At 36.3% G+C, this 21,872-nt stretch overlaps 1 protein-coding gene across 1 annotated transcript in view; it reads left to right on the forward strand.

Annotated features, from left to right (window-relative positions):
* Nucleotides 1–6,967: 6,967 nt before the first annotated feature.
* The window catches only part of LOC118739620 (neuropeptide F receptor), a 67,590-nt gene continuing 52,685 nt past the window's right edge, over nt 6,968–21,872 (forward strand). Inside the window, exon 1 of the mRNA XM_036471052.1 lies at nt 6,968–7,162. The gene's annotated coding sequence lies outside the window, so the exon portion shown is untranslated. The remainder of the gene's footprint in view (nt 7,163–21,872) is intronic.

Below are 21,872 nucleotides of genomic sequence, written 5' to 3' on the forward strand. Positions count from 1 at the left end.
CTAGTGAAATACTGCACTGAGTGAATTTTTATTTTCTAAATATGGTGAGTTAGATTTTTTTTTAAACTGTGGCTGTACTTTTGGCTTAATTTAAGTAACAGCATTAAAACAGTTAAGAACTTTTAAAAGTTAAAATTTCACAACAAACTTGGAATCAACGAACAGAGTAAGCTTCAGTTAACGGTAGCTGTCGTTAAGCGACTTTTGTTAGTTACGTATACGCACTGGCACATGGTTGGAAGGTCACAACGGATATGAATGAACTAACAAACATTTACGGCAAATTTCTACTTGTTTTGGGTTTGCTTTGCATTTACTAAGCTTTAATGTAAAACGCTTTGTTCGGTTAAATTAAAAATTGACTTGCATGCATACAAATATTTGTAGGAATTGTTATCAAGATATTTATCGATAAATTTTTTCTACAGTTTTATCGTCATTGTCATCAAAACCATTGCTCACAACTTTAGGCATCGCATCTTACAAAGGCTATTTCTTCATAACATTAAAGGGTTAATCGATAAAAATAAACCGCACACTATAGATTTTTTTTACAAAATATTTTATCAACACAGCTTTAATTTGAAATTAATGCATTTTTCCATACACATTGTTATCGGATTATGTCGCGTTAATTTTGCGCAATTTAAATTGATATTAATTTCAAATATCTGAAGGTACCTTTTATTATCGAGGTAAATATCGATACATCTATCGATAGCTTTGCTAATATTGATATTTTTATCGACGGTGTCAATATCGCGGATTTTCACACTCTCGGACATTGCATCTAATAAAGGTAATTAAAACAAAATCTTTAAGCGTAAATCGAAATAAATGACCATAATTGTACCGCTAATAGCACTTTGATAATTTTATAGATGTACAGTTTCCCATATGTATAACACCTTAAACGATATATTTGTCGTCATATTAAAAAATAAATTTATCGATATTGTTTTCAAAATACGTTTAGATGTTATCATCGATACATTTATGCATATTATTTATTGGTATCTTTTAGTGATATAGCTTCGATTACTTTATCAATTATACTGTAACAATTCCTATGGGCATTGAAATCAATGTCTAATTCGATTTAATTATCCATATTAAATTTTTAAAGTATTTAAGGTTTGAATATCGACAATTATATACATTTACCAATATTGTTGTTGCTATCGATATTTTCATCGGAAATGTTAAACATCTATCGATATTGTTCATAAAATATTTGTGGGTATTATTGTCTATAAAGAAACAAACCATCTCTGTATCGACACTAACAATCCCTTCACTTCCGCGGCTTTCAATAGCAAATGATGTGCATTAACATAGGCTCCGGTGGCTACGAGAAACTTTCCACCATTGTATTCCTGCAGCCGATTCTGCTCTGAGGGCTGCTGGTAAGCATCAGAGTTAAGTCACAAATCGTGTGCTTAACCAGCTACGCGTCGTGGCCAAAGACGGCCTACTCACTTTATGATTTAGGCGCAGGAGCAACATCGAGCACATCGAGTAATTAGTTAATTTTTGAATACATATGCTACCTTGGAGATAACGCACTTATTTTAACATTCATGCACTTCAAAAATTTTACTCAGTGCTAATAATGCACTAAATCGCACTCAATTTCCGCTCACATTACCATTTTTGTCCAATCTCTTTTTCACGTTCTCATTTCACTTCCACTCACATTCTATGCGATGTTTTTCCGCGTGTCCATCCACTCTCTTTTGTCAAAAAATTAACATTGTCCACTAAATTTCTTACCACACGTCCTTATCAGAGCAGTTCAGGCGTACGCGCTTAACAGTTTCTCACACTTGTGCGGTTGCTAAAAATTGATAACACCTGCTTTTGGTTACGCCCTACCCAAACATAACTGCACCCTCCCCTCCAGTTTTGCATTTTTGTTTACAATCAACCGGCGCGCATTGCTGTGTTGTCAACTAATGCAAAATAACCTGTTGGGTTTTTATTTGTTGCTATTGTTACAAGTGCGCAGTTTTTATCCCACTAGAACCTGAAGGGAGATCTCCCTAAGTGAGGAATAAAAGAGTACTCCCCTTAACCTGATTTCTGAGCAATAAGGGAGATATGTCGGTTTTGTACTCCTTTATTACTCGTTTAGAATTAAAAAGTGATGTCTCCTAAGCGAGAAATCCAAGAGTCTTCTTTTTGATTGATAGGAGAGCAATACGAACCTCGTTCAAAAGAAATTTTGCGTTTTCGAAAAAATTTATCATAGAAAAAAAAACCAACAGAAAATATTTCTTATAGGCGCATAAGGAGGACACAATAATCTAATTTGGATAGCACTCAGATTTTAGTAAAAGTCCGTTGGTATGTACCTCAACTTTTGTTTAAATATTTTAAGCATTGTATTATTACAAATATACCGTTAAATACTTTTCAGATTTCGCAAATTAGTGTTTGCATTGAAGTGTGACACCCGTGTTTAAATATCGCATGGGTGACAAAGATGTCAGATAAGAAAAGTCACCTTCACAATTTCCCCGCTTGGTGGATTCCTGACCAGGCAAGCATTCTTGACAACCAGGAAATCATATACGAGTACATACTTATATGTGCATATCTTATCTTACCGTTTTGTTATTATTACGTTTTACTTTCATATGATTTCTCTGCAATATAATTGTAAAATTAAGCAATTATGTAAGACGTATCATTGTTAAAGTTAGCACAAATGCACGTGATTAAGAAGTTAAATAAAAAATTTAATAAATAGCAAAATCTATTTGGCTAATTTAAAATGTTCGTTATCATTGCTCTCTTATTACTCCTATAGGAGGCTTTCGGGATGCCTCTAATGGGAGCACTCCCTTATTGCTCGTTCGGGAGGTATATGGGATGTTTCCTATGTGCACTCCCTTGTTGTCTTTTTGGGAGGTTTCTGGGAGGTAACTATGGGAGTACTCCCGTATTGCTCCATTAGAAGGTTTGTGGGATGACAATTCTGTGTGTGCTCCCCGATTGCTCGTTTAGGAGGTAAAAGGGATTACTCCCCCTCCTAGGACATCCAATGTTAAAGGGAGTATACAAAATTACATGCTTATACACAGAAGCATAGGGAGCAATGGGGAGTATTCGTATACTCCCAAGGGAGTACTCACCGAGCAATCGTACGATGCTCCCAAGTTCTATTGGGATGCGCAGATACGTATTTACATACACGTTTGTGATGTGTACAAGTATGCACGACATGCCCTCTAATGAGCAAAGTGAATTCAAAATATTTTTGAGCACGAAAAGAATGCAGACAAATGTTAGTTAACAGTACCCTTGAATTTAACATTTATTTATACCAAATATCCCTGCAGGCAGTGACGTTAGCTTATACCTAACTTTAGTCTGTTTAAGCGAACACTGGTGCTCACTATTAACTGTATATTTTGTTCGAAAAAAACTAACTATTTTTGTGGGACGATGGCCGCAAAGAAGTTAGACCTGGATACCTCCGCATTACGTTTTATTTTTTAATTTTTTTTTTAATTTATACTCAGCATTGCATATTTGTTTACATATTCTGCAGTTTCTATATTGGAATTCGTCAGACATAACATCAAGATGATAATATAAAATTTCGAACTTCATTTTATTTGTCCAGAATTCGAAAAAGAATTTGTGAAGTGTAGAAAAAAAAATGTATTCAAAGAATTTTTTGTATGAGGATTTTTAAATAGAAACTTGTTAAGAAAACAAACTCCCGATTGCGACTACGTGACTCCTGCACGACTTTACAACTAACTTTAAGTTGGTTTTGTCCTAGCTAATTAAAAGTGAGGTATTTTTCGAAAACCCGCCAAAAAGCTAACTATATGTTGATTATTTTTAACAATTGATAATTTTTCATTGCAGGGATACGTATGTATGTACTTTTGGTCGGTGGGATTTGGAGCTATAGAAAATATATAATTCAAATTTAAAATACGATAGAGCCTGCGAATAATTTTAGTTAATTTTTCTGCTTTTTCTTTGCTGCGTCGCACAGTGGTTCAAGCAAAAAAATTTACCATTCAAAAATGCCTCTGCCTACAATTCTTGACGAATTTTCTATTTTCTTTTTGCAGTTGAAAGGTAATGAAATTACTAGGTGGCTCGATGAAATTTGTTTGAATTAAATTTTTTAGGCAAAGTGCAGATAAAGTAGGAATTTTAAAGAAAGCTGCTTTCCCTGTTTCTGTTAAAAAATGTTTCATATTGAAGCTAGTTGAAAACATCATAGAGTTCGCCTAAAACGAAGAAAATTGGATAAGAAAAATTTGAAACATTTTAACAGAAAGTTAGGCCACTTTTGAAAGGATTTCTGCAGGCAAAAAAATCTGTTGAATTTCTGAGCCATGTTCATAATGTTCTAAAATATTAAGGGAACACTTATGCACCCTCTGCAAACCTGACCCTGCTCTTGATGCTAAACTATCCATCACTTTGCTCCACTATTCGTAGGGAAGTCTTAAAGACCACCTGCATTATTAAAGGAAATGGGTGTGGGCCAGGCGGAGATCGCTGGCGCATTTTCCATGCTCCAGGATAGCACGCCACCATTGCCAATACTGAGAACTTTCTACAAGGTTGAATTCCCTGAGGCTGACTGGTAGCTTAATTCCAGCACTGAGCCCGGGTTCACGCGATGTCGGCCCCAAAACAGACGTTGGTTCAGAAATTGGTGTCTTTATCGAAAGTAATGGGGATGAAGCTCACTTTGCTCTTGGGCATATGCCTCGGTATTCAACGTCGAAGTATTAACAATCCTTAAGGCCATGTGCTACGTAGAGGAAAATGCTTAAGTGGAAATACGTGAGTTTAGGTATCTGCAGTGACACTCAAGGAATTGGCTAGCCCCTTAAATAATTCTAGACTGGTGTGAAAATGCAATTATCAGCTAAATTATGTTGGAAAATGTAACGAGCATGTCTTATTTTGGGTGCTACGACCACCAGTCGTAGCACTCTCTCCTTCGTCCATAGAAGCCATCGTCAGAAACTGGGTGAATATCTCGCTCAGCAATGACTGGTTGGCTTCCAGAGAATGCCGGAGGGCGAAAATCATGTCGTCTTCAGTGCCGGGTGGTTGTCTTAGGTATTTGCTTTCATTGAACCGATTGAACTGCAGAAAGCTTTAGGGACTGTTGACTGAACACTTTATGTGGCAAAAACGCCTGACTGTGATCGGCATACATATGTACATGACAACCCCATTTGCCCTTCCTGCCTGGAAGAGGTTGAGTTGGCCGCACACTTGCTGTGTCTCTGTCTCGCTTCTGAAAGGCTTTGGTATGAGATGTTTGGAAGCGATCTGCTGAGAGACGAACAACTGAGCTCTTTGATACCCAACAATGAGGTTCGATTTATTCTCAAACCAAGTAGATTTAAAACAGCTTGAAAGTAACATAAAAAGAGTACAACAGAAAGGGTTTGAAAACAATAGAAAACTGCGGTGGCATGCTGGTATCATTGGGCCACCTTAACGACACTCTTTTTGCGTTGCCACATAAAAATATCAAAAGGAAATGAAGCAGCTAAAGTAGTCAGGTGTGAGTATGCGATGTCAATAAACGTGGAAGACAATTTTATACAAACTCCTTATTCAACAAACAAATAAGGAAAACTAGCAAAAGCACTATAGCCCTTAAAAGGACTTCTTCAACAGCCTGGCTGTTATCTACTGTTAACAAACTAGCTGTTAATAGCAGCTGCTGTTGTTATTTCCCTGCCATTCTGCAGTGTTATTGCTACATTTCACAATACATACTTTGCGCTGTTAACAGCTAACATACTGCTACTTTCACACAGTACTGTACAGGCAAGTGCCACATCACCACCCACAACCACCTACTGTACAATACGCACGTGTGTACGTTTGGCAAGCGTGTTAGAACTTTGGTTGTGCGTGGACATCAATTTAGTTGCCTTCGACACATTGATGGTGACGGTCGTTGTTGACGGAGTACCAAATAAACAAAGTGGTGTTTGATAAAAGTCTACTTTTTTTTTGTGTATGAAAGTGTTGCAGTGCAATTAGACACAAAGCAAAGCAGATGAATTTGTTGTCAGATAGAAGAATAAGAAAGAGTGGCGGCGATATACATACATAAATACTGAAACGCTCAAAATTTTGTACAAGCGATTGCTTGAATTTTTGTTGAGTATGACATTTACATACTAAATGTGTGAACGTGCCCACGCGCCTATGTAGATGTGTACATACTTTTGTGCAACACTTTAATGCACGCGTGCTTGTTTGCATTCTTTTTGTGGCAGTTTTTTTTTCGCCGGCATTGCAATAAGTGCGCGCGTAGCACCACCGCTGTAACAACTTTAATATTGCAAGGTCTGTGCAACTTCGGCTGTGTGGAGTTTGCGTTGGCTTTATTAAATTTTGTGGCCATTGTTAAGAGTGTCGCCTTTGGATTTTATGCAGCTGCTTTGTTATGATTTTTATGTGCACAGCCCATCGCCCATCCGCTAAATGCGACATATTTAAGTGCTAGAACGTGCTCGAGTGCTTAGCAAAAGTCACACCACCGTCTTACGAAATTTATGCGACTACCACTCCGTCGGGCAGCAGGGGCTACAACAAGCGCGCGCGCGCATGTTAGCATTAATTTTGTGAGGTCAAATGTCCATGCGCGTTAAATTTTATTACTTGCTTTTGGCCATAAAATGTAAATTCACCGAATTTAAGTGAAGTTAAAACCTAACAGGATAATAAAATTGCGCAAGTGATGGTGTCGAAGTGCCATAAGTTTACGAATTAAATGCGAAAATTGCATGTTTTCGATGGTATTGCAAGTTAGTGAAATTTTGTTAAAGTTCTACAATATCGCTCGAAACAGTTAGGGGATTCACAAGACGTGTTAACCGTCGTAAAATCTTAAGCTTAACATTTTTTTAATGTAAAATAACAGTTAAAATGGTTTTAGGGGGGCTAATTATATATTTTTATCGAATTAAAAACATTTCGGTGTAGTTCTAAATCCTCTAAAAGCATTTTAACGGTAATTTTATATATAAAAAAAATAGGCTTAAAATTTTACGACGTTAACACGTCTTGTGAATCCCCTAAATATCTAAAAACTGCCGATGAAAATAGATAAAAATCTAACAAAAACTTTATTACTTGCAGTTTCTCAAAAAAGGTACGTAATATTTTTATTTTGTTGCCTACTTTACTTTTCTGGCAAAGAAAAGTTTCTGCTACAATTTTTAATTTAAAACAAATTGTATTTGCTCCTAATGTGTGTGTAGAAAGGACATCGCACATACATATACACACACATATATCAGAAACTTTAACAAATTTACCGTTTACCGTTTGTTTTCGTCTTCCATTTATTACCGCAAACTCAACAACAAACTTTTAGCCAAACAGCAACAATGTTGGCTGTGGGAGGCCAACTTTTCCTTAGTTATACATACATATGTACATACCAACATCCCTGCATGCATATAGTGTATAAATGCTGCTTTCTGTGCAAATCTATGTATGTATGTCTGTGTGCTTCCCGTTAATTGTTGTAGTAAAGTTCCACAACAAAGTCAAAAAGTGTCAATCCCTGCGCTGGATGACAATCCATTCTCATTGTCAATGTGATATTTAGTTATAAAGCTTGCGCCAGTTTCTGCCACACTTCCTGTGTAACAACTAAAGGCAACACAATTGTCTGCTTATAAAAGTTGAGCTCTTGCATCGTAGTTATTCAATTAACTTGCGAGTGAAATATCGTTCGTATACAAATATACATACATAAAGGTGAAGTTCATAGAAACTTGCCTCCTCCAAAGTATTCTCTGCTAAGAAGATTTTAGTTTGACGCAAATTAAAAGCAGCTTACTTATGTACGTAGACCGTATGTATGTACATGAGACCGTACCACCTTAAAAGCAAAAAAAAAAAAACAAAAAATTTCAATACCCGTTATTCGAAAGTATTTTTGCAAGGAAATTTCGAAAACTTTATTTTTATTTGGCCGAATTTTAGTATCGCCTTTTTACAATTTTTGGGGACATTTAAAGTGCGGTTAAACGTGGCAATGCAAGCGCATTTTGTGTCGAATGCGAAATCGAAATTCTACTTTGCCGTGTAAATAACCGGAAAGTCCTTTTTACAGATTTGCAGAAATCACTTTCGGAAATATAAATTGCAAGGTGTAAAACTATGTTCACATATCAATATTATCTCAATCAAAGCTCGTTTTTTAATCACCCCGTTTACACAGGCAAATCTCAGATTATTAGCCGTCAAATTTGTTGTGCTTGTTATTCTCAAATCTCAAGGAAAAGTTATGTTGCTTCTCTGTGCCACCGTGATCACGTTTTTCTGCTATAATGAGCAATATAAATATATTTTAACTTAAAATTTTATTAAAAATACCTTTGCAAACCTATTTTACTTGCTAGCGTACATTTTTGTTTACTTTTACATTTGGTATTTCTCCTCTTTTTCGCAAAAACAATCGATAAAACTAGGATGGGCACCGAAAAGTTATTGGTTAAATCTGAGATTATTTTATAATTACAGATTAACAAGGGACGAATTTTATATGGCTAATCTCTTGTTATAATTACAGATTAGGGTGTTAAGCTCGAAAATGAGGATAATCTACTTATATGTGAACCTAGTATAACTGCCACTGAAAATACTCTAATCCCTTTCGAGAAATAATTTCAACTTGCCCGTGCTGCACTAACAATTTTGATTGCTGCCAAGCTAATCGAGTGTTGCTGTGTGACGCGTTTTTTAGTGAAGTTGTATAAAGTTATAAAAATGTTGAATAAAATATGAAAAAAATTTATTTAATTTATTCTATAGATGCGGAGTATTTAAGTATTAATGTATGAGACATTTTGTGACACAGGCTTAGTAAAATTTTCAGGTCATTAATTTTGTTATAAGCATAAAAATTTTTGGTAACATAGTTGAAAGTGGACTTGTCTGCATTCAGCGTGTAAACAGACAAAAGTATTAACGGAAAGTTTGCTTTTCAGAAATAAAAACTGCTTTCGAAGGTCACTTTAGATTTAGCCGTTAGCCAAATTTTTACTAAAAATTCTAAATATTTCTTTTTGAAAATTAAAGAAGGACAACTTTATGCCTGAATACTGGAAAAATTTTCACTGCGGAAAAGTACTTCGAAAATAAAAGAAAACCGAACGAAAATATTTTAAGGTTTTTTTTTTATGTTTCATCTGTGTGTAATCAAATCTTGCAATCAATTTTCAACTAACTTCCGGATGAGATAGATACTCGAAACTTCAAACCTAGCTAAGAATCCGTTGACAATCCAATGAGAAGAATGTGTTCATTGTCAGATTTGGTTCTTATTTAGAAACTATATTACTTGAATGAAAAGAAATAACACTACAGAAGATTTAGCCGTTAGGTGGTTCGGGGTCGGATTTTTATTTTTTTTTTATTGATGTCTAATAAAAGCTTGTCTTAAATAATTTAATTTTTTAATTAGGGACTTTGTTTGTAGATGATTACTTACTGTGTCTTAATCGTCAGTGAATCACATGTTGTCTTAATTCTTATCAAATGGCAGGATCAGGCAAAGACCACTGGTTTGGGCCGTGCGCAGAGGAATGTTGGATGGGCTGATTTTAGTTGGCATCACACAGAAACTTGAGCTCTTCGTCTGCGATTGATGTCATTGGTCTCCGATGACGGAGTTCAAGAGGTGAGAGTTGACGAAGGTGTTGATAGATTGTCGATGGCCTGTATAGTCGGTCTGGTTAGGGGGATGGTGCATTCTCATTTCTAAGACAGTCGATTCTTAATGGTCGAGTTTTTCCCGGCAAAGAATGTTTCATAAACACTATACGGAAAAATTAAATTTTTATCTGGGTATTGGACCAAAGCAATTTTTTTAAGAGATTGAGTCATAAGCAAAAAAGTTGTTTCTCCGTTTTTCGAAGTTAGCCCCCGAAATCGAGATATGGGCCTTCGAGGTTCGAAATAGCAACTTTGGTAAAAAATTATTTTTAAGTATTGTATTACATTCGTCAGCGTGAGATTAAAAAATTCACACTAACTCACTATCCACTAAACTAAGTTGACTTCAGTTGTAATATATCAAAAGAAAGATAACTGATTTCTACTAGCACATAAAGGCGATATATTCTTTGAAATTTATTTCAGTGGTCTTGGAATAGAGAGCAATAGAACGAAGTGCAAAATATCTTGTGTTTTTCCCCAAAAGCAAAATAGTGTCCAAGACGTAGTTAGGTAGGGGTTCGTACGGGAAATGGAAAAATAACTGTTTCAGGCACAGATTGTCCATTAGGTTCGCCTCTGGGGAACTCAGTAGGCGTTATTTTCTTTACACCGTCTTTTATTTGCACACAGATATCACAACTATCTTTTAGGATTTGTAATCATTTGAGTTGATGATTTTATGTTGAACTTTATTCAGTCTAAAACCAGTACAATGATATTCCTCCCCACAACTACTTACATACAACCACAAAAAGTATTTATGCACTGTATGGGCAAAACTTTATCTTCCTTCCAACTTTTTTTTGTTCAAAATGTAATAAAATTTCCTAAACACAATTTTCGTAGTAATGGGTCTTTGCGCTTGTTTTGCGTCGGCTTAACCGTAAAATGCATTAAAAGTTTATTTTGAAAATTTACGCGAAAATAGCTTGGCTTTAGGTTTAGCGTATTTGTGGTGCATAAGTTTGTTGTTCGTTTCTCGTTAGCGTAATGAAAGTTTTAAATTAAAGTGTGGCGCAAACAAATCGGCGTAAGCAGCAAAATTTACTTTACTACTTACGTAATTTCAATTAAACTTTCTTGGGTTTCAATTAGCTGCAAAATCTGGTTTAACTGTATTTGACAGCTGTAACAAGTAAACTTTTATGTGAATTGTTTTTAGATTATAAAATTAGCACTCAATAAGATAAACATTAGCAACTTAGTTTTGGAGAAGTCATTAATTCTTTTGGATTCTTGAGCAATTCTTAACTTCGGGGGGAAATTTTTATGTACATATATATACATTAAAGCAAAAACAAAACAAAAAATAATTTCTAAATAACTTCTCGGCCAGCAGAGACAAATTTTTATAGATTTGTAATAACAAATTTTGTACAATTTTAAAACAATGAGTTAATTGGCAGATATCTTTTTTGGTAGATAATGGACCAAGCAATTAATGGTGAAGAAAAGTAATAATGAACATTAAATAAGCTAAAACAATTTCTTTCGATAAGGAAAAAGCACAGCTTCGAATCCAAAAGCTGATCTGTTTTTTTAAAAAGCTAAACTATGGGCCTGTGATATTGCGGGTGTTCACACTTGCCTGTTTATCAGGTTATTTGGTTAAAAATATATATTCCGTAGTATGTTTTAATGTTGAAAATTGAATAAAAAATATAACCACATAACCAGATAACATGATAATCAGGCAATTGTGAATACCCACTTTATTATTTCTGTTACTTATGCTGGATTTACAGTAGGCATTAAATGGAAAAAATTGTAATGACAAAGTGTGGCATTAACCAAATAATCGTGTTCAAAAAATTGTGTTTAAGTTCATTTCCACATAGACATTTTTTAAATGGCACAAATTCTTTAGTGGAAATTCGGCATTAGCTATTATTGCGATGCTCACTAGCATATTTTTTACATATAACTATATATGAGGCATTCTTTTTTTTTAAGTCGGACGGATTTTATTTATTCATTTACAGTCTACAAGGTAAAGGATTTCGTAAAAAAAAATGATGTTATGTCTCCGATTGACTTCATGGGTTCTATACGTGAAATAAGCTAACACGTTTTCTTTTTTTTTCTTTGGAGATATGATCTGTCAAAGTGGGGATTTTTTCGTGATTCTGACTAACCATGTACTTTTTCAAAGGGACTTCATGCGTTTTAAAGCTAGAGGAAGGGGCGTAATATTTCTGCATATATGTTGTCCTTCAGCTATCTTAGCTATAAACAGTTGAACTTATTGAAGTTGATTTATATAGTGAAGACCATTAAATTGGGATTTTAAACTATACTATCGTAATCTTTGTTTAATTCTCTATAAAAGCTATGCTTTAAAAAATTTGGGTTTTTCAAGGACTGTTTAAATTTTTTTTTGTTTTTTGACGATGTGTATTATTTTGTGAGAGCCAAATATTTTTTGTAATTTGTTTCGCAAGCCGCCAAAAAATCGTGGTTTAGCAAAAATGTAAATTTTATTGCGTATTCCGATAGAATACCTATCAAGTAAAAATATTTTTTCAGAGAGATTTTTCTTTAAGGTGATAAACCCATTCCTATAGCTTTAAAACGCCGTTCTACGATGAGCAAACCCCGAGATATAACTGAGCATAACTGAGCTTTAAGTACGTAAGTAGATTTTCTATGTTAATGATATTTCTTCGCCATATGTTGAGAAAAGAAAAACACTTGAATGGCTAAAAACAAACGAGTGAGCCCACATGTTTCTTTACTTAAATGTTATGGCCATTATTTTGAAGTATTTTCATACAAAATTATACATATTCGCTTATAAGTGGCATTTGAAGAAGTTCTGCGAATTGTGCTGCCATATATGTATGTACATACATATGTATGTATACATATTTGCAAATGCTTATCTAATGTATACGTATGAACGTTTACTAATATCGATCGATATGCTGTTTTTTTCTACTATCTAGCGGCGTAATTTCAGCAATCGATTGATGGCACACAAAGCAAAATATTTCGCTTGCTCCTAAAAACACCAATGTAGGCAGAGTTATTTTAGCGAAGTATGTATCTAACTAATCTGTAGTTAGTTAAGTTATGCATGCAAACACATTTTGGGGTGCACTGCGTACTTAATTTAGAATATGAATGCATATAAATATGTATGTATTTCTAAACTCTCAGACACTTATATAACTATACGTGAGCTTTGTTATTCGGTTTTATTCGCCAGCTGTTTGTGGAAACATGTGTTTGCATATAATTAATTATTCATACTGCAAATAATTACATATATATGTTTGGAAGTACACAACTATATACATACATATGTATGTACGTGTTAATTTTTCATATATGTACATTTGTATGTAAATATATGCATGCGGCATTTAGATTACCACCAGTACATGTACTATGCGTGTCACAAATTCATGTCTGCATTAGCGGCGAATGTTGGAGCATCTGCCTCGTCAACAGACATGGACGTACTCAGTGTTCCGGCTGATTGGTTTATAGTGGTTTCAAGCGAATGCTATTGCACAGATTTTTGTGCTGTCGTATTTCCTAAATTTGTGTTGATCGGTGACGAAAATTTTCAGCAGATCGTAAGTCTGAACATTTTTGATATACCAGAGCATAAAATCCACAAAATTAGTTTAATAATTCGTTCCCATGCTAGCTTTCGAAGATAGGGATACTATAACCGGTTGCGGGACAAGGAACACCTGGTCGATGAGCCTCATTCGCCGACTGTCTGACGGACAGACTGACTGACTGCCTCAGTGCCGGTGGGTTGGCCCTTCGGTAGATTTGGCGCACTGTCGATAAATTACTCTGCGGAATCTATTGAAATGTTATACAACTACTACAGGTATGTGAGTACATATTTGTTTTAACAGAAGCTTGTATAGAAGTTCCGATTGACGGCAAGATACATAGTTTTTCTATGGAATATTACTGTCTGGGACTGAATGCATTTTCACAATGCGTCCGAGATGTCATTCAGTGGGTGGAAGTACGCACTCTGCGCTCTACGGTGGGGCTTGGGTAGTTTTCCATATGCAGCGTTTTCGAATATCCTTCAGATAGCCATCTTTCGTACCACCGGCTCCGACTTTTTTTTATCTAAAACCGTCTTTCGCAATTGGGAAGCCATTGATAGGCTGGCCGTAAACAGAAGGCTGCATATCTATTGGGAGTACTGCCACAATTATTAACGCACTTTCTGACGGTGGCTCCCATGGCCGAAGACAGGGCTACTATAACAGGTTGCGCGACAAGGAGTACGTGGTCCAATCTCTGTCCTGCTAATCGTGAGTTTCTTGGAACCCAGAATAATATTGCGTCTGGAATGATGCCTCTTCTTATATTGCAATAAAGGAAGCAGCTGAGTAAGTGCTTAATAAAGTCATTTCAAAAGCCAGGCGTTATCCAGGCCATTTTTCCTCTCGATAGCCGCCCAACAGACTTTAGCGTATCCGGCCAGAGAAAGACCTTGGCAAGTGGCAAATGTCATGGTTTTTGACCAGCCTATCCTGACGCCCTCTGTCCTCGAGTAGTTCAAGTCGAAGGACCGTCACTCTCCCTTTTATCAGCGAGACCTATTCGAATATAACTATGACCAGACACCCAAATAAGTTTGACAAATAAATACTCTGACACTTCTGAGCGCACTATGTAACTAGCTTATATAGAAGCCAATCCGACAATTTCATGGTGGGCTGGGTACTACAAGGGCAGCAAAACAGTGGCGCCATATTTTGTAACTAAATGGCAGGTGTTTCCTGGGGTTGGGCTGCATAAGAAGTGAGCATCGCAGAAAATATTAAATCATTTCTCGCTAATCATTGCCCAGTTTCTCACCTCGTTGCACTAATGCTTCAAGGGAGCACGAAGCCTCGCAACCACGCGTCTCGGACTGATAAATTCCTAGTCCAAGTTTGTAGATTTCCCAACTTAGCCTCCCAATTCTACTGAGGCCAGTGGGACGCGCTGCTCAACAGACTAGCTTTCAAATCTTGATTGATCTTTCAAGATACCCTTTGCAAAAGCAGTAGTGACAAGTTCGCAAGTTTGTCTACCGAGTTCTCGTATAGGGCCGAGTTTCTTTCAGGTGCCAGTGACCGCGCTGAGCACAGATTACTTCAGTAGATATTCTTGATTGTGCGCCTCAGATTTCGGGCGCGCCGGTCAAATTAACCTAACCCTAACCTTTCCTCAACCCAGGCCAATTCAAAGTGCATAAAAGGACAAAAGCAATCCCCGAAGTCAAATAATTTACTCAAATGTAATTGCTGTAGTCACGCAAGCCCTTTAGTCACTGTGTAGTTAAATTCTTGGCACTTACTAAAGTTATGTCCTTAAGTTTGTACAGGTACGTTTAATTTCTGCATTCTTTGAATGGATATTTTACAAATTATTCCTTACTAAGTTGTTTCCAAGTGTTGAACATATTTGTTTGTACTTCTTTATATTTCCGGCTTTAAAACTGTCAACGATGCCATGTCTTCTCCGCTTCACGACTATCTACGAGCACTATTTGTTTCTATTTTATTGCCAACAGCTTTGGAACGCATTCAATATTTATAGCTAACGCAGTGTGGATTTGACAGGTCGCCAGCTATTGGCTTTTTTAGTATTTTGCATAAATTATGCAAAGCTATAAGGACACTGTAGACCAATATGGCGGGAACGTATGTATGTATACAAGTAAGTACGAGTAAATTGCGTGCGTGGATGGAACCCGATTTCGCACTCCTCGTAGGTATGCAAATGTTTTTGCCTTGTAATCGAGATGTTTTTGTATGGCGACTAACAGCTTTGACTGGTGACGGTTTAATGTTGTTAGCTATAATATATACACATGTCTATACAGGGTGTTCTAGACAGAGTGTCCCGACTTGGCGATTCACATTTGTTCGTTTTCCAATAAAATTATTGCCGTCCATTTTAGAAGTCTAGGAAAAGGAACTTCCAAAAAAGTTACGTAGTTTTATAATCAGAATCTGAATCTGTAGTAAAAACATGTACGTCTAATTAAAAAAAAAAAAAAAAAATTACCAAAAGATAGAACATCTCTGATTTGGTAGGTCATATTTTTAAGTTTTTCAATAAAAATCATTTCCCTCCATTTTAGTGGAGGTGGACGGGTGGTCTAGGACACCCTGTATACTTTACATACATATGTATGTATTTGCTTAGTGTTGTTTAAGGTAAATCAGGAAAATAAAATCGTCACTCAAAGTTGGTGGAGCGGAAATCCTTTTACCTGCATTGCTTGCTAATGCGTAAATATATATTCGTGCTTATTAACATTTACTTACACATGCGAATATGTACATATGCATATACATATGTACAAATGTATAAACAATAAATTGTGTTTTGTAATTTACGAGTATTTGCAACAGCGCGCATAAAAATCGAAAATCGTTGCAATAAAATAGCAAAGCAGTCACAAAAATTCGTGTATCCCCAGCACGCACCTGCCATTTTAGCTTGGACCTGTAGTATGTACATATATCCATACAATCATGCACTCTAGCACACATACATACGCCAGCATGTTGGCTAACGCTCTCGCTCGTACATGTACATAGGTACAGATGCCTGAGAATTTAGTAATTTACTTAGCATTCTCAGTTCAGAATTTACGAGTTTTACGTGTCCCATTGGCATTTTGTTATTTGCTTTGGCTATGTGCGAAATTAGTTCCCTTTTCCGCCATTTTATATTCTCTGCAGGTATTATAATCTTCCAATGCAGCATAAAAATTGGCTTACACTGAAACGGGAATATTTAGCATCTTCGTTCTGTGCCAAATAAGCAATTTGTCCGTAGAAGCTTTAAAATCATTGCGGGTAACTGGTTTCATTTGATAGAATTTTTATAGTTATTGGATTTTTTTTTTTAATTTCTTTCAAGTAATTGATATTGAAATATTGAATTGATTAGGGAATGGAGTTTGTGAGTCTGATCGAATATGGATTGTCCTGTGTGATACCACAACGGAGCGGAGATCATTGATTTATTCGGCGAAACGCCGCCAGCCAATTACGAAATTACGAATACGTCAGCTGATGCAAATGTGCTTAGTTGAGATTCCTAGCCTATCAGAACCTCACCAAGAGTGAAAACTAAAAAAAATTTGACCGCCTCCGGTCCACCTCAGGCCAGAAGGATATTGCAGCTCTGTATGCCCTAGTTTTATCTCAGCGCTCGCTGAGCTTACATGATAAGCACAAAAGCGTCGTGGTGGTAAAGTTTCAAGGGTGCCTTTGCTTCCCAAGTATCAGCCAGGCAGTTCCCCGTAATGGCACTGTAGCCCGCCACACAAATGATGCTGATTAGGAAGTACTCCGACGGGGTGGATAGAGGGCTCAGAAATTCGTTTACCGATTTCTAGCGCACCACCATAGCGTTCAGAGCCCTGATACCCGCTTGGTTATCTGAGTGAGTATATTCTGACCTCCCTAATGACGTCCCACTCTTCAGCAGTGAGTCTAACGCTTCCTCGATGGCAGCTTTTTCCACCCGAAAGACACTAAACGTAGTACGTAAACGTTTAAACGTAGAATACGTGGTATGGTTAAGAGCACATCCAAGTCATAAACGAGAGCACATAATAAGAAAAAAATATCGATAACAAAATCGATAAAATCATCGATAAAAAAATCGATAATAATGTCGATAGCAAAATCGATCAAAATATGGATAACAAAATCTATTACAAAATCTACAAAAATATATCGATAAGATAAGATAAAATATCGATAACAAAACCGATAAAATATCGATTATTATATCGATAAGTCCCAAGAATTCTGAAAACCACATTTTGAAAATAAAAAAAATTGCTAATTTTTTCAAAAATTGTTTGCATTAAAATGCTCATAGTTGTTGAACTTGTATAAAATTGGTACACGATAGTATTTCTATTGCTCCAAAGAACCTACATCCTGAAAATGAAAGTTTAACATGCAAATCGTAAGTTGTAGAGCACTAGAGCACAAAGGCTCAAAATTGACCTCAAAATAAACCAATATTTACCGTTGTTTCTACGACGGAAACCGAATTGGTTACTTACAAAAATGAATCTGTCGGTAGGTTTGGAATCATATCTTTGAAACTACATACTTTCATTTCAAATCGCTTCATTAGTTCTCGTGCAATAAGCGTTTTCGTAAAGCTCTAAAAATTACAACTACAACATTTGAGCATAGCCTCCATATCGAAACGTAAGACGTATTCTACGTCAAAATTTTGGTCACGTTTTAGTTCCAAAGCAGGAGATTTTGCGATAAGTTATTTTTTACTTTGTAAGTTAGACGATGTGTTTAGTAAGAAAACCTATCCAATGTTCTTAAAATACTATAACAACGATCGAATTTGGATGGTAACTGGCAGTCCTTGTAAATAGATAAAGCTGCTGCAGCAAGCGCTTCGGACAGACTTTGAAGCACGGGCTGCTTAACTGACTCATTATCTTAATACTCTTGTATTTTTGGAAACTTCGACTTTATCGCTGTTAATATAAACTGCTGCGTACTCCTCAAGTAGTCCACTCCTTTCGTGTGAGTTATGTACTCACTTAATTATTGCCAGTGTTTTAGTTTTTATACCCGAGCGCACTTGTGCACAAGGGTATATTAATTTTGTTCACATAACGGTTGTTTGTAACAGGCGAAACGAATCGAGATAGATATAGACAAATGTATACATAAATGATCGGGATGAAAAAAGAAATCGATTAAGCCATGTCTGTCTGTCCGTCCGTCTGTCCGTCTGTCCGTCTGCCCGTCTGTCCGTCCGTCCGTGTACACGATAACTCGAGCAAAAATTGAGATATCTCAACGAAATTTGGTATGTAGATTTCCCTTAATCCAAGGTAGGTTGGTATTGAAAATGGGCGAAATCGGACTGTAACCACGCCTACTTCCCATATAACGGTAATTTCCAGAAATACGAAAACTGCGATATTTTAGTAACTACTAAAGATAATTCACTCAAAATTGATACTTACAATAACTTTTAGACGAAAAATAAGAATATTATAAATTTTTGGAAAATGGGCGTAGCCACGCCCACTTATGGTTACATGTGTATATCTTGGTAACCGCTGCACCAATTTCTTCCAAACTTGGCACAGCATAAAAAACTGCCGAAAATATTAAAAATCGGACAATAACCACGCTCACATCCCATATAACGGTAATTTTCGGAAATACGAAAACTGCGATATTTTAGTAAATATTGAAGCTAATTTATTCAAAATTGATGCTTGCAACAATTCTTTACCAAGAAATACGTTTATGGTAAAATTTTGGAAAATAGGCGTGGTACCGCCCACTTATGATCACATATATGTATCTCGGTAACCGTTCTACCAATTTGTACCAAACTCGGTGTGGTTATTGTGCTTGCCACATAAAAGCAAAACATTCAAAATTATTGAAATTGGACTAAAATTACGGCTTTTCATATAACGGTAAATTTTAGAAATGCTTGAAACTTCAATATTTCGAAATTTAAGGACGCTAATTTACTCAAATTGATACACCCCGGCTTACCATCCAGCGGTAGCTTTCGGAAAGGTGAAAAACATATATTTAATACGTGCGCCGGGTATTTAACGTTCGGCTCCGCCCGAACTTAGACTTTCTTACTTGTTTTTCGTTGGCTTCAATTAGGAGACTTAACGAGCCGTTAAGTTTCATATAGCTGCTTCTGTTGGAAAATTTAAACGGCTTGTCAAGCTTGAACTGACGGCACTGCAGAATAAATAAGAAAAAATAATGTCAAAAATATTATGAAATTATAAATAAGGAAGAATGAAAAATTAATTCAAACTGCTTCATGAATTCACATTGACATAAACATGTACATATATCGCTTATTATTGATTGCTTCTTATATTTTTTGTACCTTCAGTGCCAAAATAATAATTTAAATACGGACAACATAACTGACTATTTGTTTACTATGATAGAATTGAATATAGATTAATGAAATGCCCATGTTTATTCCATGATCAAAAGTATTATCAAAAATGGGCTTTGAACATATTGCAAAACGCGTCAAAGTGTAAATTTGAATTGTTTTAATGCAAATTTGGTAATTCAAATAAAGTGTAAAACAAACTACTAATAATAATAATAGAATGGCGCTTACACATACATTATTGTTTGGCCGAGCTTCTCCTCGTATTTGTGGCGTGCACCTTGATGTTGTCACACAAAGGAGTGGGAGGGACCTACAATTTTACGCCGACTGCGAACGACGATTGTATTTCTGTGAGAAGCTATTTTTCATAGCAGAAATACACTCGGAGGTTTGCCAATGCCTGCCGAGGGGGGAAAGGGGCCTTTAATCCAGTTTCAACCAAATAACTTTTTTCCCCCAAAGCCAAGTCGAATTTTCTGTTTCATAGGCAAGCAATTGAAATGGAAATTTGGGTTTCAATAATGTATGCTTCTAAAAAAGTTTCTCCATTGGGAAAATGGTAGTTGTATTAAAAAGTAATAAACATTATTCAAATAGCCATTGTCGTGAGGGACAAAAATATGAAAATCGTTCATGCGTTCATGAGTACATACATACGCATCGTAGTTAAACTCAAAATTCAATTACTCAAAAAGGTGTGAAATAAATTTAATTTTATGACAGAAAAAAAGAATGAAAAACCAAAGGAGTCACGAACGAATGTGTGAAATTAATTCAATTTCATGTTGGCATACAAATTTATTTACTGTCCCTTCATTTCATTTCAATGTTACGTATACGCAGCGGGGGCGTTTTTTGTGGGGCACTTGGTTAAATTACTATAAAATAATAGTGCCGGTATTTTTTATGGGTCTATTTACATATGTTTAACTTGACTGAATTATGAACTTACACAGCGCACACTATAATTTCTAAAATGTAAAGGGTTGTCATTAAGAATTTTTATTGATTTTATTATACTTGAGTGTAAGAGGTATACTTCGCGCCACTTTGCCGCGAATGGAAGCAGCACGGAAAGTTGTGGAGAAGACGAACCCGAGCTCTTAATCGATGATGGCGGATGTTCCACCGCCTGACTATGACGAGGTACGAATAGCGATTACGCGGCTGAAAAAACAACAAAGCTGCTGGAGCTGACAGCCTGCTAGCTATTCAAATACGGCGGCGAGAAGCTGATAAGATGTGTGCATCAACTGCGGAATATGGTCAGAGGAACGCATACCAGACGACTGGAAATTAAGCGTGATCTGACCAATCCACAAGAAAGCCAACCCCGTCATACGCGTCAACTACCGCGGCACCAGCGCGATCTGATTGGACCTTATCAGCGTGGCTTTAGACCTGGCAAATCCACCATAGATCTGGTATTCACAATACGCCAAATCTTGGAAAAGACCCGTGAGAGTAGGATCGATATCTATCAGTCGATTTCAAAAAACCCCTTTCGACAGCACGAAGAGAAGTTGTCTTTATGCCGCGATGTCTGATTCTGGTATCCCCGCGAAACTAATACGGCTGTGTAAAATGACGTTGAGATATACCATCAGTTCTGTCAGAATTGGGAAGGACCTCTCCGAGCCGTTGGATACCAAACGAGGTTTCAGACAAGGTGACTCCCTATCGTGGAATCTGATGTTGGAGAAGATAATAAGAGCCGCAGAACTGCTAAGTGCTAAGTTATTCGGTTTTTACCTCTCTTAATAAAAGGGCATTATGAAGCCTTTCGACTGGAAGGGTTGCAGAAATTCCTTCACAGGAGATTTCATAATTCTCTCCATTTAAGCTTTGCTTATATCCTTTTTATAGTCAGTTTGATTAGCTGATTATTCCTCTAAGCACCCCTTCGGCCTAGTAGCCTCAGCTTTGGCTTTGATCTTCGGCTTACTCTCGGGACATCTTGTCTTAAATACTTCTGTCATGATATCACTTAACCTTTTAATTTAGTGCTCTATCTTCATAGGAGCTGTGTAAGTGCTGTTTCTGTGCTCCATCTCGGGTACGTTAGTATCACGTAGATAAATTTCTGAAAATGTCCCTATTTGCATACCTGAACTCTGCCCCAGAAAAATTTAGATGTCTCACCGATAAGACATGGAGAATGCCAGAGAAAACCTCCATTTTTTCAAATATAGTCATATTTAAGCTCAAACAGT

Source organism: Rhagoletis pomonella, unplaced genomic scaffold (genome assembly GCF_013731165.1).
Source record: "Rhagoletis pomonella isolate Grant_MI unplaced genomic scaffold, Rhpom_1.0 Rhpom_scaffold_00005, whole genome shotgun sequence".
Lineage (NCBI taxonomy): Eukaryota > Metazoa > Arthropoda > Insecta > Diptera > Tephritidae > Rhagoletis > Rhagoletis pomonella.